At 34.5% G+C, this 19,071-nt stretch overlaps 1 pseudogene; it reads left to right on the forward strand.

Moving 5' to 3' along the window:
- Nucleotides 1-6,467: 6,467 nt before the first annotated feature.
- Nucleotides 6,468-7,311, forward strand: LOC143596526 (pathogenesis-related protein PR-1-like; annotated as a pseudogene).
- Nucleotides 7,312-19,071: the final 11,760 nt, after the last annotated feature.

Raw genomic sequence — 19,071 nt, forward strand, 5'->3', positions numbered from 1 at the left:
ATAAAACAAATTAAAACTTCACCCAGCCCTCCGGTCCCCTTCCTTTCCTGTTTTCCTGGTGAGCATATTCCGGCGAAGCCACAAGTCTTCCGGCGGCATCCAAAACCTGTCAAAACATGAGTTAAAACACAATTAAAAGTTTGTAACGTCTTTTGTCACTAACGACAATCAATAATCAACAACTATAACGCATTATAACGTCCTAATCTGTGTGTAATTAAATCCATAATGATCACCAGATAACAAGCTCAATCAAATTAATGATAATACACTCCTATAACTAGTATAAATACGGACCTAGAATTGAACTAAACTCACTCACAACATTCTTTCTCTCTTAATCTCTCGAAATCGGCCATATTAGAGCTCAAAGTTCCGTCTCCGGTGAAGTAGTGTTCTCTGTCAAAACAAGTCAATACCAGGTAATTGAAATATACATTATAATGGTTTTCAAACAATAATCCAAACCCCTAAACTTATTCTTTCAAACATGGTTCGGATTTCCTTAATTGAAACCCTAGGGTTTCAATGAAGAAGATGAAGTCTGTTGTTTATATATCATTAATAGTTTTCAAATCTAAACTGAGTTGTATAACTCAACTAGTTATGCTTTTACCTGTTAAACGTGAGACCCGGGTTCGAAACCCAGGTCAGTCTGTTATTTTTGTTTTTTAAATGATGACTACTTTAATACTTACTCATGGTATATATATAATTTAAATCATATGCTTTTAACAAATGAGATATCTGGATCAACTGGTTAACTCCTGGAATTCGTACCGTGGAGACCCGGGTTCGATACCCGGGTCAGACCTCATATTTTTAATTTGTTTTAATAACCTATTTATTCATTTATTCATTAATTTTAAATCATTTAAAAATCATAATAAAATCATAAAAATCATTTAAAACTAAATAAAAATTCTATAAATTAAATATAAATATATTTAGTCATTTTACACTTGAAACCCAAACTTTTGTTTTCGTAAAACCATAAATAAAAATCATTTGTAAATAATAAACATAATCTTTAATTAGTTAAAATCATTTCATTAAATCATTAAATATAATTTTGATTTGTAAACATTAGTATAAGTCTTTCGAACATGTAAGCTTCGTATCTCTTCCATTAAAATAATTATATCATAATAATAATCAAGTGTTCGTTAAAACATAAATATTAATAAAATAATCAAAAGCCATAAAATTGATAATAGATTATAGTAAAATAATAACTGACTCTCAAATAAGTTTATCCGATAAATAACCTCATTAGATTGTCGTTAAGTTTTGTATTTATATTTATTTTAGCTAGTGCGGATTGCTCATTTCGGCCTTTGTGACGCTTTCGGTTCTTTTTCCGATTTCAATCTTTTCGACGCTTTCGGGTTACCTTATCACCTAAATTTCTAAGGTGAGTTTCTCACACCCCCTTTACGTTTTTATATTTTAGGGGTAGTATATGTATCCTATCAAACCTCAAGAATTACAATTTTGCTTACAAACTGCAATTCATATCATAGACTTGTGTGCTTACTTGCTTATTTGTTATATACATGGATTTCAAATGGTTGTCTCAATAAGTATGATCATACCCTCCCCCCCCCCCGGTTGCACTCAGGTTCATTTGTATCGAGTGGAAAATGGACCTCATATTCGAGTACATTGGTAGCCCCAACTGGAAAGGACCTCATTTGTTCTTTACACTCAGGTCCATTGCATCGAGTGTAAAGAACCCTTATGTGCTCATTTCACAAGTTTCATGAAATTGTATGATTTTTACGTATTATATCAAACTGTGGGATTCTCACCAGCTATGTTCATAGCTGACTTTATTTTATACATATGCTACAGGTATAGAGATACGAGGATGAATGATAGAAGACACATAGCATGCATATAGGATATTCATAGAACAATTTATCGTTTCGTTTATTTATTTGTTTTACAACTTGTATTATTTGATGAACTTGTGTTACATGATGATTCAAATGAAATAATGTTATTATGGTCACCTAATAGTGTCACGTGTGTTTGAGCAATCTGTACGTCACACTTAGGCGTTTCCGCTTTAGCCGGGGTGTTACATTCCACCTCTCTACAGTAGCTACTCACGTGAAGATCTAAAGGTGATTTCTGGATCTTCTATTGCATCATAAGTCTTTATGTTAGCTGGCATCTTAACCTTCGTTTGGAACTCAAAGTTTGCTATTTGTTCATAGAAGCAAGACAAGGTTGAAGGCTTGTAGGGTTAGTAAGGTTCCAAGTGTATTAAGTCACCATCACTGATAGTGACGATGATCGGAGCCTGAGTTAGCACGGGTTGGCTCATGATTGCGAATCCTTGAAAAGCTTGCGATTGTAGGCTTCCCGGCCAAAGCTGACCATATTGAGGCATCATGAGTGCAGCCATCTGAGGATATGTTATGCCAGGTAGCATCACACCTGGTTGTAGGTAAGCCTGAGGCATAGAGCAATGGCTCCTACCAATGACAAGGATACTATGCTTCTTGCCAAAGGCAATGACATCAGGGCTTTTGCAAAAAAAGTACTTGTTGGGGGAAGTATTGCAGCAGGTGAGCTTTGGAATAGCTACTCCATGGTATACTCTCTTGTTCCCGTGGGAGTTATGCGTGAAGCTGTTAAGCTTACTCTTTCCCGAGGAGAGTTCATGCTTTCAGCTTCTCCACCCGAGGAGCTACCTGGCCCTTGATTGTTTCTTCCCGACGGGGAAGGTGCACTCATGCGTAATGGACTAGACATCAGGGAGAGAGTGTGATATCAGCCTCTTCGGTGTGGTCTAGGCTTCTCCTCACCCCCTTTGCTCATTCTTCCTGAGCGTAATTGTTCATTAGTTCCCTGAGCTGAACGAAGTTTCGTTTAGCACCTTCCGGGATCATGTCTATCTTCTTTACGGGAAGTAAAAGGTCATCCCTTGGAGATAAGATGCCACTTCTGGACGAAGGTGTTTGAAACTGAGAAGTTTGTGCCAACGGTGTGGCCGGAGATCTGTCGGTTTTTGGAGAACTACAGCCAATATCATCCTCCAAAAAGGAATCATTTTGAGGCCGATCATCGTTTGAAGAAACACTCTTGTTAGGGGTACTCTTTTCAACCATATTAAAGGAGTACTTAGGAGGGCGCTACTTGTTGCTACAACGAGTATAGCAACAATGAAGGTATGTCGGTCCAAGAGTATGATACTAACAGAGCTTCCTAACCTGCTAAGATCAAAGAAAACACAACCGGTTAGTCTCACCGCAGGAGGGGGTCTCCTGCGATCAACCTTCGGCATGAGAATCAGTTATATGATATGATAATGAGGTGATAAGAGAGTAAGTATGAAGAGTATGAAGAGAGAGTAGAGAGAAATAGGATGAGTGAGAATGAATATTATCGTTAAATGAGGTTTTCCTTTTATAGGCATTCGGAAGCTTCTCTTAGGAAGCTTAAGTTTTTTAAAGGGAAATGGTGAACTCCTCTTTTAACATATGCAAACAAGCAATACCATATTACTGTAACTTGTTTTCTACTTTTGTCTTGCCATGTCGACATCAATGCTTTATGGCAAGTTTCAGCTTTATATCACATCAGATGTGACTTTTTTTGAGGTTTACCGTAGCGTGGAGATTTCCTAGTCAACCTAGGAATCTTGGTGGGGATGCTTCGAGCTTTCTGGTTTAGCAGCTTGTGCTTACTGCTTCTTAACTCCTAGGCTTTCCTGGCTCATGAATGGGTAAGAATACCCACGTCATCATGCTATGTTCTACTTGATTTACCATAGTATTCTCACATATGATGTCCTATTAATGATTTACTATTTTTCCGTATTGCTGGGATACGTTTTATCATCCATTTATCCTGAAACATACTAGACTTCCTTCATAATGTATTTGAAGAGATTCGTTTTCAAAAAATTATTTTGGTATAGGCTTATGTGAAATCCTTATTGTTGAACTTACTTTTTGACTTTTTGTATGTCTAATAATCGTAAATACTTTTCATTTGTTAATATGTTCATTTCATTTCCAGGTGAATTATTAAAATTGTTGCATTGAAGCTTTAATTGGACACCCGTGACAAAAACAAACAAATCTAGAAGTCCACGCGTCACATATTTGCACCAGAAAAATGGAGTGTCACATGCACCAAGATGATTCACGGTAACCAACAAAACTACCTTTTTTTTTAACGACCAACTAGGTAACGCTGGGTATTCCGTACGCGGCTTCCAATGGCTAAAGATAGCCCTAGCCGGCCACGAGTCCGGACGGACAGAGCCCCTAGCGGTCCACCTATTGAGGGATTCCCCGGATAAAGCCTGACCCCCACGCCCGCTAAACGGCACAACAGCGAGGAGCCGGTAAAACTAGATGAGATCAGGACTCGAATCCTGACAAGCCAGGGTCATCCCTCGTATCTCCCATATAAATTGGTGATAGTGAGGTTTGAACCTTCTACCTCTCACTAGTAAAGCGAGTGCTCTACCATTGAGCAACATCCAATTTATATACAAAACTATCTTCTTTGTATATTAATACACACCACTATATATAGAAGGTTTATTGGATTTTAATAATCCCTATTTAATGGTATTGACTGATAATAATCCGTATTTCTTTTATCGCTACCAACGGTCTCAAATTTAAAAAAGTTTGCCCCCAATGGTTCCCCGTTAAAAAGGACTTAACGTCGTTATATTTTTTTTTCCTAATTTCAAGCTAATGTTTTAGGGCTTTTGATTGGAACGAGAATATGAGTCGACTAATGTAAAACTTTGTTCAAAACGGCACTCCAAAATGACGAAACAATGCTTCGATTCGGGTCTTTGAACTTACAATTAACAAAAATCAAGCCGTTTGGATCAACATTTCGAGCTAAGTTTTACACCAATCGACTCTTATCCTTCTTCCGATCAAAAACCCTAAAACATTAGTTTGAAATTCGGATAAAAGTATAGCGTCGTTAAGTCCTTTTTGACGGGGGACCATTGGAAGCCAACTTTTTTAAATTTGGGACCGCCAATGAATATAAAATGAATAGGGATTATTATTGACCAATACCACTCAATAGGGATTATTAAAATCCAATAAACCTGTATAGAATACTGTAATAACAGAATAAGTATATGTATCTTTTTTTTTCCTTTATCCTTTCCTTAAATAAAGCGCAGCTATCTAGGGTAATCCAATTGTCCAAAGGCAGCCTCATATGCCCATGATTGCAGATAGCATTGAGTAACGCAAGTCCACCAGTCGCCCAAAGACCCACTGCGCGGTAAAAGCCGGTTGGAATCAGATTCGAACCTTAGACAGTTGAGCTAACGCTTATTTCGGAAATATATGTATCATCTGCTTTAAATTAATGTGGTGTTTTACTCGGTGCAGGCAGATCGGTAAAACTCCGGCGTTGGTAAAATCCAAGCATTGTAGGTTCCGGCTTTGAGGCGGTAAGTCAGCATGAATTCAGTCAGTTTTGGTCATGTGCGTTATGGTATCGGAACTAAAACTAAAACAATTTAAAAGCGAGGTGGACCAACTGAGTGACGTCGGTCAGTAAAGCTCGGGCATTGGTAAAACCCGAGCGATGTCGATTTCGGGTGTTGAGGCGATGAGTCTCCACAATTTTGGCTGGTCTCCATCACATTCGTTACGGTACCGGAACTAAAAAAACAAAAACAAAATTGATATTCGATCAGTTTTTGTTACTGTACCGATACCAAAACAAAATAGGAACCATTCTAACATACACAAAACATAAATAACACTTAAAAAAGATGAACAAGCATTTGGAGACTCAAACCTGTGTTTCAAACGAGTACAAACAATTATGTGTTACTTATCAAAACCATTACTACAAATACAAAAACAAAAATAATACACTTTGTGACATCAAAGTTCTCAATTATACTAATTAGATAATACATACATATAAAGTAGTTATATAACAACACTAGCTTTTGAACCCGTGTAATACACGAGTTTTATCAAATGATAAAGATAAATAAAGTCTGTTATTTCAGTTATGATTCTCAAAATACTTGTGAATTAATTTAATGTAGACTTCATGGAAAAAATAAACAGGGTTAATGAAAAGTTTTAAAATAGCATGATTTTGAAAACATTATGTGTTGATTTGGAAGAAATTTAAAAAAAGGTACTAAAGTTGTATAATTGGTCAAACCTTATGTATGAAAATGACACTTAATTCAATAATGAATATAATTCACATTATGTTATAACCCATTTGACAAAATGGTTTTGACCCATGACCCATGAATAGCTAGAATGAATGAGATGAGAGATTAGGAATTAAGTAAAATGTGAGCTTGACATCTAAGGTTTAACATTTTCTTTTATTAGTATTTTAAGATTAAGATGTCTCACTTTTTTTCGTTGCGTCAACAAAACAACAAATACAAAATTATGTATGTATTATATGATTCTCACATTTATTAGCGAGTGTGATCCCCACACCACATATGGTTTTGTATGAATGTTAGGCTAGTAACCTTCAATCAATGGCAGTCACATCTTCTCGAATGTCACATACTCTTTCGCAACAAGATATATACTCCTCTCAACTGCCTCCCCTGTCACTGCCCGTTGCCCGGATTCCATTCCATACAAAAAATGACACCATCTTCTCTACTCTTCACCATCCTCCTACTAACTTCCCTAACTCTTTCCATCTCATCAACACCAAGACTTCCTTTCCACAAAACACCCGACAACGAAACCATCTACAAAACCTCTAAACAACTTTGTATTGGTTGCACATATGAGTCGTTACAATTCTTATTTGCCCAGAACTTAGTCCGGGCAGCCAAGTGGGAAATCCCACTGGGTTGGGATTTCCAACTCCAAAGATACGCCCAGTGGTGGGCAGGACAAAGGAAAGGAGACTGCGAACTTATGCACTCCTTTCCCGAGGACGATTTAAGTTAGGAGAGAATATATATTGGGGCAGCGGGTCATCATGGACTCCCGTGGATGCTGTGAATACGTGGGCCGGAGAAGAGAGATACTATAGGTATGGAACTAACACATGTGCCTCGGGCCAACAATGTGGCCATTACACACAAATCGTGTGGAAAACAATTCGACGCGTTGGGTGTGCTAGAGTGGTTTGTGATACTGGGGATGTGTTTATGACATGCAACTATGATCCTGTTGGAAATGTTATAGGAGAACGGCCATACTAATCAACCATAGTTACATAAACTTCCACGATATTAACCATTGGAATTGATTCACAGTTTATTATCATTATCTATATAATAGCATATGTGTAAAAATCATAGTATTGCGTAGTTATATAGGTTTAAGTACGAATGAAATAATCTATTAATCTATTATTCAATTATTTGGATTATATAATAATTTCTTGTGTTGTAATGGCATTTATAAATAAAATGGAACAGCCTTAGCAAGTAACAGCGAGAAGTGTGACAGTGGTGGGGTGTACATGTTGCAAGACATTATTTTAGGATAATATTTTATATGAATATTGACATATGGTACAAAATTACTTGGTTTTCATCTTTTTTATATCGCTAGAAAAAGGTACATAACAGCTATTTATATATTCCCACAATAATTATAAGTTTACAAACTGTGTAAACGCCGAAGTTACTAAAAAATTATTTAAAATGTATTTAAATAGTTACAACTTGCAACAACATATATAATTGCAACATGTTCCTGCTTTTGGCTGTTACGTAATTTACTATAGAGTGGTTTTAAAGCTCTTTCACGTCATCGTCATGTAGGAAACGGGACTTCGAAATCCTTCTCCATAACGCCCACTGTGGTTTAAAGTCCTTTTAACGCCTCATTATATATACACATATATATGTATGTGTGTATGACAGAGAGAGAGGGCCCAACCCCCCCCCCCCCCCTCCACTATGGCGCCGGTCTTGGTGAGTCCGCAGCCCTTGGACGCCCCTTCTAGAGCGCCCCTCGGCAGTGTACCAGCCCGAAGGCGCTCCAAACCCACCCATAACGACCTGTCTTACTAGAAAAACACACAAAACAACTATTTAATAATTCCACAATCATTGTAAACTAATTATTTTAAATGTCAAAGTTGCTAAAAATATTATTTAAATGAATTTAAATAACCACATCATCATAAATCTAATTATTTTAAAGGGATGTTTGAGATTCCTTATTTTTACCTTCTTATTTCTAATAGGTTATGAAGTTAAAAAAGATGCTTCATATTACTTATTATGTGAGATGATAAGCTAATAAGTTACAAAATTATAACTTATTGCTAGATGTCATAAGAAGGTAAAAGTAAGAAATCCCAAACATTCCCTAAATTTATAATCCTAACCTTAGGTTGGGAGGAGCATCCAAATAAACCCATACCACTAACCAACCATGGGAGCTCGGAGGTATCAGGTTGGGTGCATAACACCATCGCATAATGATGTTCGGGTATTTTGTACATATATTAGTGTGTTAATTATGTAGTATTGTTTAGTATATTGTTAGAACTTTGATATTTCATACGTGCTTGTGTGTTTCAGGTCATTGATCGTTAAAGATGCTAAATTGGAGACTTTTACGAGCATGGAATGATATCTCGGGAAGACTGGAGCAAATATTGAAGTCTTAGGAAGTGTTAGAAGGATTCGGAAGGAGTCTGGATGAGAAACCTACAGCCGATGCTAAAACTGAACAAGATGGGTTCACAAAAAGCGACCATGAAGTAAAACGAGCATATCTTGGGCTAGAAAATGAGTTACGGAATCCATAATATATGAATTTCGGGTTTCTCGACAAGAGGAATCCAAAAATGAGGTTACCTACCATCGCGTAGCGCGATGGTATGGTCATATGACCATCGCGCTACGCGATGGTCCGCACAGACGGGAAATTTAAGGTTTTATGTTATATTCGTTTTGACGACCCTAGACGCCAATATTGACCTTCCAGGAGATTTTCAGAGCAGAAGAGAGAGCCCCCATCACTTCCAATCAACTCTAAGCATCATACATGGCCTACCAGATCATAACCGAGGCCCGAGAGATGCCGATGCGTGGTTAGTTTCTTCGAGTCATACCCGGGATGTATAGTTTGTAATCTTTCAGTTTATTTCTCATGTACTAGAACAACTAATTGTAATTGTTTTGATGTTAATCTATGAGTATTGATGTTTAGTATGTTCGTACAATCAGTCGGTTTAGGTTTATTTCGATCAGAACGTTTAGTTTGTCGATTGTTATAATAATTGCTCATAGGATTGTTTGAGCTGTTAATTGCAATAAAGCATACGTTTGCCCTTAGTTGAGTCACACTGGCAAGGACCGTTTGATAACCAGTGCCGTGTGCTAGCAAGCGTGGATGCCTAAGGTTTAACCGGTTAGTCAGTCTGTAGTTGACACGCGATAATTAATCTGTTAGGTTGCATGAGATTGTTGTTTGTTACTTACTTGAATTCCCGGGTGTGATTTGTCTTTGTTAATTGATTGAACACGTGATTACTTGCTTGCTTGTTACAATATATAAACCAATTGCTAGTGTGATCAGCACTTTAATTGAATTACTTCATAAGTTTAGAAATTGATTTCACTTCACACTGACCACATACTCCTGGTGGATACGATACCTGACTTACCCTAGCTGCTTAGGTTAATTAGGTTTTTGCATGACTCAAACGACGGTCATCACATAACGCCACACGCTTTGACAACCCTTCCTCGCAATCTTGTTTTACTAGGTTTCTTCAATTATAGGAGATATAGATAGCAATCCTTCAAACTCCCAAAACAGTCAAATAAGGAAGCTTGGTTCAAAATCAATCTTATCTGAATTAAACATCACTCAAAACAAGATAACATCACATTAGTGGCAAAAGTGATTTAGTGGGTAAAACACAAATCTATTTGCATTCAAGATGAGATTGGAATATTATATATCGAGTTCGGTTACCGTAAGCTTGTACTTAAACCCTAGATACTATAGGTTCTAATAGTTCTCATCAAATCAAAATATCATTAGAAGAAAGTTGTTTTGCGTAAAGTTAATATGTAAAATTATCAGGTTTTGTATAATAACTTGTATATTTTATATTTTTTCTAGTGCTAGAAAAAAAAATGTGAGTTGGATCTTGTTGGAACAAATTCACAATTTAAGATGACAAGATTGTTCTGGTTTAACAGTTTATTTTAGGAAATTTGATTTTAGTGTATGCAATCAAGTAGTTATTAAAAATCTACCTATACAATTAAAGCAATAGGCTTTTTGAACAAATGGCATCTATCCATTGGTCCATCACTATAATTTCCATAAAAACTAAGGCTTCTCAAATTTTCTTGGTAATTAAATAATTCAAAAGTAAATAATATTTGTTTTGGTCAAAAATTGACAAACGTGATTTTACAACCAAATTAGTAAAATGGGACTTGGTGCTTGTAAAAATGGCTTGAACACAGAGATTTGTTGTGATGAAAAAACTCGTTATCTTGAGGATAACAAGAAAAAAACCCCGGGCGATGAAAACTATCACCACCGATTTATTAATAACAAAAAGTGGTTACAAGTGTGGAGCTAAAACTCGATCGTGATTACAGAGAATGCGAGTACTAGTAAGTCTCGTGTGTCTAGAGTGTGTGTTATGATCGGAGTTTATTGCTCTATTTATAACAAAATGAGTCTAACAATATTGCCTATAATTTAGGAAACAAGAGACCGGATCAAATTAGCTGTTAATTCCTCAATTAAACACGTTTTCCTTATCGGCCACGTTCTATTAACAGCAAGTCCGAATCTTCAGCCAATCTTGATAAGTCCTTTGACCTGGTAAACAAGGAAAGATGACAGACAATTTAAGTTATACAATATATTTAGTATACATGTTACCTCGGAGGATACCATATCTTGAAGTTATCCTGAACATATTGATTGCTGAGGATACCAAAGATCCGAGCCCTAACAATATTATTCAAAAATAAACAATTCAATTCATATATTAATGTTAAAATTATGATTGTAACACTCTAATAATTTTAATGGTAGTCAAATATTTTGAATATTTAATGGAGGTTATGCTTTATTTTAGTTATTGAAAATTTTTACAACTTTTATATTATTAAAATTACAATAAATGTTATGATAAGGAAATAATCAAAGATTTTAAATGACTTTAAAATTTAAAATGGAAGAAGTCAACACTAATTACGTTTCTATTGCCAATCTACCTATACTATTAAAGCAATAGGCTTTTTTAACAAACGACATCTACCCATTGGTTCATCACTATAGTTTCCAATAGGAATGTAGTAAAATGTATTGCTTTAATATTATATATAGATATAGATGTGATGAATAGTAACTATTATTAAAATTTTAAAATATATTGTTTAGATATTTCTATTGAAGTTATGAATTTTTATAAATATATTATTTTCTAAAGATATTAACTCTGTATTAGTTTTCTTTCCTCGGTATAATCGACAACATGTTTCTGGTCCATTATAAATACTTAGTAAATTCGTCTAAATCCAATTACATTGTAATTTTTATATAACGTGTATATATTTTTTTGGCATGATGCTTCATAAGGACGATCGACATAATAGGTTTCAGCTATCCTTTTGACAATATAATTTCTTATGCTAAGTTCTTAAGTTATATATTATGTGTTTGCAGTATTTATTACAACAAGTATTTGTGAAATATATATGTTTTTATAGGTTTTTCATGTTTCTATGGTTTTACATTACATTTATTTGTGTATTTAAGTTACGTATGTAATAAATATCAAGTTGTCGCCCAAAAATATATACTACAAATTATCTTGTTATTTAAAATTATATATGTTAAACGATTTCTATATTTCCACTCATATCGTACACGGGTCAATAACCTAGTATATATTAGTGGATTAGATATAATGAATCTTCACATCATAAGCCAATTATGTACATAATGAAACATGTGCACCATTATGTGTGTTTACATATGCGATTTTGAATACATTGCTATTAAATGTTTTTTAAAAGGGCTTTATCCCAGGCAGATTTTGACAGCTGTTGGAATAGATGCAAATAATGGAATTTATTCCAACAACTGTCAAAATCCATTATTTGCATCTATTCCAATGAGTACGTAACTGGATAAATTCCATTATTTGCATCTATTCCAACAGCTGTCAAAATCTGCCCGGGATAAAGCCCTTTTAAAAAACACCCATCAAGACCAAGTAGGTCTCCCCCACCTAGTTTAAACCCTTCCTTATGTAACACCCCGGCTAAAGCGGAAACGCCTGAGTGTGACTACAGATTTCTCAAACACACGTGACACTATTAGTTTAATAACATTATTTCATTTAAATCTTCATGTAACACAAGTTTATCAAATAATACAAGTTGTAACAAATAAATAAACAAATGATAAGTTATTCTTTGAATATCCTATAGGCATGCTATGTGTCTTCTAACTTTCATCCTCGTATCTTTACACCTGTAACATATGAATAAAATAAAGTCAGCTACGAACATAGCTGGTGAGCTTCCACAGTTTAAATACGTACGTAAAAACCATACAACTCATGGACAAGTGATAAACGAGCAAGTAAGTCCTTTTCCAATTGGTAACAACCAACGTACTCGGGAAATCGCGCAAGTAAGGTCCTTTCCAGTTGATAGCAATCAACGTACTCGGATAATGAGGCCCTTTTCCACTCGATACAAATGGACCGGAGTGCAAAGGGGGGCATATGATCATACTTAATGAGGTTTCCCAATCGTGCAAGTAATATTTGTGCAAGTAATAAAGTAACACACAAGTCCATATACGAATTGTAGTTTTGTAATAGAAGTAACAATACTTGAATTTTAATATGGATACATATGCTACCCCAAAACAATAAAAACATTAAAAAGGGGTGGTGAAAAACTCACCTTGAAATTGAAGATAAACGTTGCAATGAAAACCGAAAGCATGATAACGAAACCGAAGCGGTCAAACATGCGTTAAAGAAATCCGAAACGATTGAACTTCTCGAACTATAATTAAAACAAAAGCAAAGTCTAACAATCGGGATTGAAAAGGTTAAAATTATTTTGTTAACGGAGTTAAGCATTATTTAATGTAACTTTTATTATTTTATGGCATTTTTATATTTTAATAATATTGTTTAAGCTATAACGGGTTTTAACGATTTAAATTAATATTTTATTAATAACTTAACGCTAATACGAGAATTATGATATTTGCGAATCACGGATTTTAACTATAGTTTTATCTCAAGAAAAAATGATTATGTTTACAATTTATAAAAGGTAACGAGCTATAGTCAAAGAAACGGAAAAATAAAATAATTTTATCGGGTTTAATGAAGGTGAACGTTAGTTTTTAGGTGAAAAATGATAAACTTAGATTTATACATAATTTATTTATGTTAAAATGATTTTATTTGATTTAAAATAATTTTTAATAATCTATTTGGTTTATTTAATAATAAAGACGACTTAAAAGAATTCGGTTCATTTCCGGTCGGACCCGGACTCAACTTTAGGTTGGGTTTGTTTCCGACATGGTAAAAAGTATTATATTTTAGAGAGTGAGATGCAAAGAATTAGTTTTAGATGTTGGATAAATAAAATAACTAAACCGAACTGAATAAATACATAAGCGAGTCAAGATCGTTTTTGATGAACTACACTAATGTTAAATAAATAATATAACATTAAGTTCTAAACGACACGAAAAAGCAGAAACTAAAAACATACCCAGAACAAGAACTTAGATAATAAAAGAAGAAATCTTGAACTTCACAGTTTGACTTCATAAATCAAAGTAGGTGAAAATCACCAAAATGAGAAAATAACAAGAATCTTTTGTAAATTGAGTTATGAGGAAATGGGAAGGAATGGAGCTCTATTTATAAGTGAAGTGAGCTAGAGTTGTTTCAATTGTATTAAATTGGTCAAAATACTTAATGGGTCATGAATGTCATTTAAAACTTGTAATTGGTCATAAAAATTAAATTGTAACCTACAATTTATATATTCAAACACATTTATTATCATCATAAAGAATTTTGACCAAGATTTAAATGTAGTAGGAATGTATTTTTCTTCATCTTTTAAAACCAACTAAGTAAAAAAAATGTGACATAATTAAATAATAATAAAAAAATGTACTTTGGTTATACGTAAGTAATGTTATCTATGCGACATTTGAATAAAGTGTGTGTGTGTGTGTGTGTGTGTGTATATTAGTAATGGTTAATATATTTAAATAATTTTAGGAAAAGCTATTACATATGAAATATGTAACATATGATTGTATTTATAACTAAATAGATCACCTCGACTAATAAAACAGATTAGTTTTCAAAATATATTTACTCTTTAGTCCTTGAACTTTGAGGTGAAATCTATATGAAATAGAATTTATATAACTTGGATATTTTTATATTTTACCCGCACAGTTTGCAAATTGTTTTATCTTTAAAACATTAACTTTCGTTAATTGCGCAAAATGAATTGAAAGCGACAAATGATAACCGTAAATTCTCGGAATTCAATACGAATAGAAAATGAAGGTATGATAAACGACGAACAAGAGTACATTAAAATGAAAAACCGGGTCGGTTTAACGAACACAATATTAACTCAAAAATGACGAATGTCACATGAAGTGAAACTTGAGAATATTAATAATATATATTTATAAACAAAAACCGAAAATTTGAAATGGGTCAGGTTTTCGGGTTTGAAAAGTAACGAATGTTACACTTTAGTGCACCAAAGCATATATAGATTCTTCTGAACTGTCTTGTTTCACTGCTAGGGTTGCTACAAGGTTCAACATCTAACTTCATTGTTGTACCCGGATTAGATCTAACAAGCTCTTCAGTGTAATCCCTTAGACTCCCATATTGAGCCTCAGATTCTCCAAAAACCTTCTTTTCAGCCACGGCCTTAGCCCTTGACATCTGATATGGGGTGATTTGTACATGGATTTTTTTTGTCAAGTCTTCTGCCAAATTTCTAGGCTTATTGGTTGAATTGCTTTTAATGGTTGGTTCAATTTCCCTAGCCAACCAATTTACGGTACACAAGTTAACATCTCTTGTTTGCAAACAAGTGTGATCTTTAAAGTATATTTTCACAATCCAACTACCCTCCTGCCTAACATTTGATATGTGTAAAATCCAAGGGCAAGTGGGTTCATGGTGCTTTCTAGGTGTGGATTTTACTAACTTGCCCTTTGAACCCATTTTTTTAGTCCCACTTGAAGATTCCCCCTTAGAAATCCCCACTTCTTTTGTCATATCCTTTTTGTTTTCGCACCTAACAAGGCTTGGGTCCACACCTAAACAAATCACCTGATATCTACGGTTATCATTTAACTTAACATGTAATTGTCTTCTTGTCTCAATTGCATGTTGTTTGACCAGCCACTTTATGGAATCCTTATTTTCAAATATTTTGCCAACATAAAAAGGGGAATTCACATCTTGTGTACCCTTGTTCTTTCTATTGAGTCTAAGAGCTTGTTGTAATGGTGTCTCATCACCACTAATACCATCAAACTCCTCTAAATCAACCACATCTAAAAGTTCATCTCCATCATCTTGTTCACCTTCATCACTTATGTCATCCACAGCAGCCATAAATTCATCCATATCTATGTTAATATCTTCATCTAGGTAATCTTAATCTACTATGTAATCAGAATCTTCACTCCTATCACTACCAACATCACTCCCATCATCACTACCGACATCACTCCCATAATCACTAATATCACACGACCCCTTAACATTCTTGTCAATAATACCGTCATCACTACTAAATTGATAATCCTCCCATCCAACATTTAAATCTTCATCATTTCCCCTTTCAACATCATTATTTCTCCCTCTAACATTCAAATTTTTCCTAGGATGTGTTTTGAAATGTTCAACATATGCCTCAATAACTCTAGTATTTTGAATATGATCAACCATTTCAATAACATCCTTATCACTACCCAATGGTCTTAAACCAATACCTAGGTCTACTCCAGGGACTTGGTAATGGTATGCTACTACATCGTCTTCTAAATAACCTAGTTCTCATATTCTTCATGATAACCACAGAAAAATATTCAGAGTGAACCTTATCAATAAAGTCAGCATGACCCAAATCATATCTTCTGCCTCCTGGACCATTGCTAAATTTGCCACCATGGTGAACTTGTAGTGTAAACTGATAAGGGTTATTTGCTAAAATTTTAAAGTAAAAAGCATATTAGGATCGAAGAAAAGATTAAACAACATGATGATTAAACAGAGATTTGACCAAACTAACCGTATTCCACCGAAGGTTCAAACTCAGATGATTCTTGTCGAACAACCCACATCTTAGCAATATTTGTAAAGATCGATTGTTCAATTGATGATTTGATTGAAGGATCGATTTGTTGATGTTGTTATCTAACTATCAGATGCTAAGTGTTATGGTTTTATCAAATTATAAAGGAGAGAGATATTAAAAGAAAAGAGAATATAAATATAATAACTAAAGTTACTATTTTAACCCTGACTAAATGGAAGAAAACTAACGGGGTTAAAAAAAGCACTAAAATTGCAGGTTTTTGGAAACTGAGGTAGTGATTTGAACAAAATACATAATCGGTACTAAAGTTGGATAGTTGCCCAAACCACAGGTACTAAAATGGCACTTAACTCTAACTTAAAATAAAATGAAAGTTACTAAAGTCAGTCCGCGTTCTTTTTTTTCTATGGTTTTTATCGCATGTAAAACTAAAACCGAACCGTAAGTTCGATTTTTACATAAACATAAAATCAAACTGTAGGTTTTGGTTTTGGGTTCGGTTTTTCCGGTCTTTTGGTTTTGGATCGGGTTTGCAGTTCATATATGATTGTTTGTCATCACTAGTGACCTCATCAAATGACTACAGGTTTAGTACCTTTTGATCTTAAATCAATTAGTGACTAATCTTTTTTCATCAATTACAACTTTAAAACAGTTATTACATATAACTGAATCAAGAACTCATGCTTCAAAAATTTTTAAAAATTATAATCATTTTGCACTTGAAAATTACTTATAATAAGTAAATTGCATTTTGATTGCAAGTTGCATTATTTAGGTTGCAGATTGCAATCTGCAGATTGCAAAATAAAGCGTCTTATGCGCCTGCGAGCTAATCAAAATCGGCTCGTTAAAAAGTTCGATCGAGCCTAAAAGTAAGCTCGTCTAATAAACGAGCCCGGGCTTGAAAATTATAACAGAAAAATATATAAAACAATTATAATTATATAAAAACTAAACGAGGCTGAGCCAGGCCCGGGCTTGAAAATCTACTCATGGGCCGAGCTCGAGCCTAGTCGAGTTCGGGCTCGGGTCGGCTCGTTTGCAGTTTTGGCTATACTGTTTCATGACAAAAGTGCATTAATAAGTTTTTGCTATAAAAATATTGCATGACTCTTGCATTATTTAGATTGAAGATTGCAAATTGCATTTCGCATCATGCAAATCGACCAAAACAAAGTGCCTTATGTATATGCGAAACCTTTTCATGAAATGGTGAAAATGACTATAATAAAGGACCAAACATCCATCATAAACAACCAAACATACTCAATAAACAGCCAAACAACACATTAGATTACTTGCATTAGTTTTGATACATAGACTACAAACATAAACAGTACATAGAAAACTCTATTACATATCACAAATAGAATCAATGAGATACATAATATAAACTGAAAAGCAACCATGAAATACATAACATTTGTTTCAGCCTTTTGTTCTCCATTGCCATTTTTCTTCCAACCGCTTCAAGCTTTAAGTTCTTCTTAACCATGGTTCTTGCTGTTTCTTTATGTTCGTTAATTGACTTCAATAGGCCTGGTATAATAGCAGCCGCTCTTTGGCACATTGGAGGATCAAGCCAAAGAACAAACCCACAGTTTCGTCCCTTATAATAAACAATATGAATTAGATCAGAATTTGAAGCAGCATACACGAATTAGGTTAAAATAAACAAACTTTACCGGCCTAGCACAGCAATAGAATCGTCGACCAGGATTATATGATGTCCAAGTCGTTCGAATGATGGTTGGCGAACCACAAGAGCATAACACCATGGTTTGAGGAATTAGGTTTTGCTTGGATTTGGGAATTTAGGGTATGATAAGAGGGTGAGGGTTTAATCAACGGGGAGAGAGAAAAGGAGAAAAAGAAAAAGAAAAAGAAAATAATGAAATTACCCAAAGACCTCTGATTTAAATAATGAAATTACCTAAATACCCCTGACTAAACGGAAGAAAACTAACGGGGTTAAAAAAAGTACTAAAAATTGCAGGTTTTTGGAAACTGAGGTAGTGATTTGCACAAAATTCAAAATTGGTACTAAAGTTGCGTAGTTGGCCAAACCACAGGTACTAAAATGGCACTTAACTCTTATTTATAATCTTATCATCAATGTTTTCAGACCCGGACCGGACATCGACCCGGACTCCTTACCGGGTCAGAGGTCGGACAGTTCGGTTCGGTCCATGTTACAGAACATTGCTTATCATTGAACAATTTTGAAAGTTTTCACAATCCAATAATTGTGAATGCAGTATAGTTTGCTGTTGGGAGTACTGTCATTGTGTTGATGATGTGGTCGTTAAATTTTCATAAACGGTCAAAGATTCACGGGGCAAAGGTACGCACACGTTATGGATAATATATTTCTTTATGTTTTATTAATTAGCTGCTAACATGCATCTTTTAGCAATCCTTCTATTGGCTATGGTGAGCATATCATATTATCATGCAATCTTTTCAGAAACATGAGTATTGGGAAAGTTGTTTTTTTACACACACTATCAAAGCAATGGAACTAATTTTCTCAGTTGTATTGTCTGTCATGTTGTTAGGAGAGGTATATATTATTACCCCATCAGCAGAGAAAATAATTCAATATTTAATTAATATTGAAGTACCTCCAGGAAGTTTTTGTAGCATAGGTCCATTGTTGTTAGCATGTTAGCCTTTCTATTATATACCTATATTTCTCACGTCAAATTATTTTATTATGAGTT

The sequence above is a fragment of the Bidens hawaiensis genome, unplaced genomic scaffold (assembly GCF_021521415.1).
Source record: "Bidens hawaiensis isolate Kalapana, Puna unplaced genomic scaffold, B.hawaiensis_p1.1 tig00046676_1, whole genome shotgun sequence".
Classification (NCBI taxonomy): domain Eukaryota; kingdom Viridiplantae; phylum Streptophyta; class Magnoliopsida; order Asterales; family Asteraceae; genus Bidens; species Bidens hawaiensis.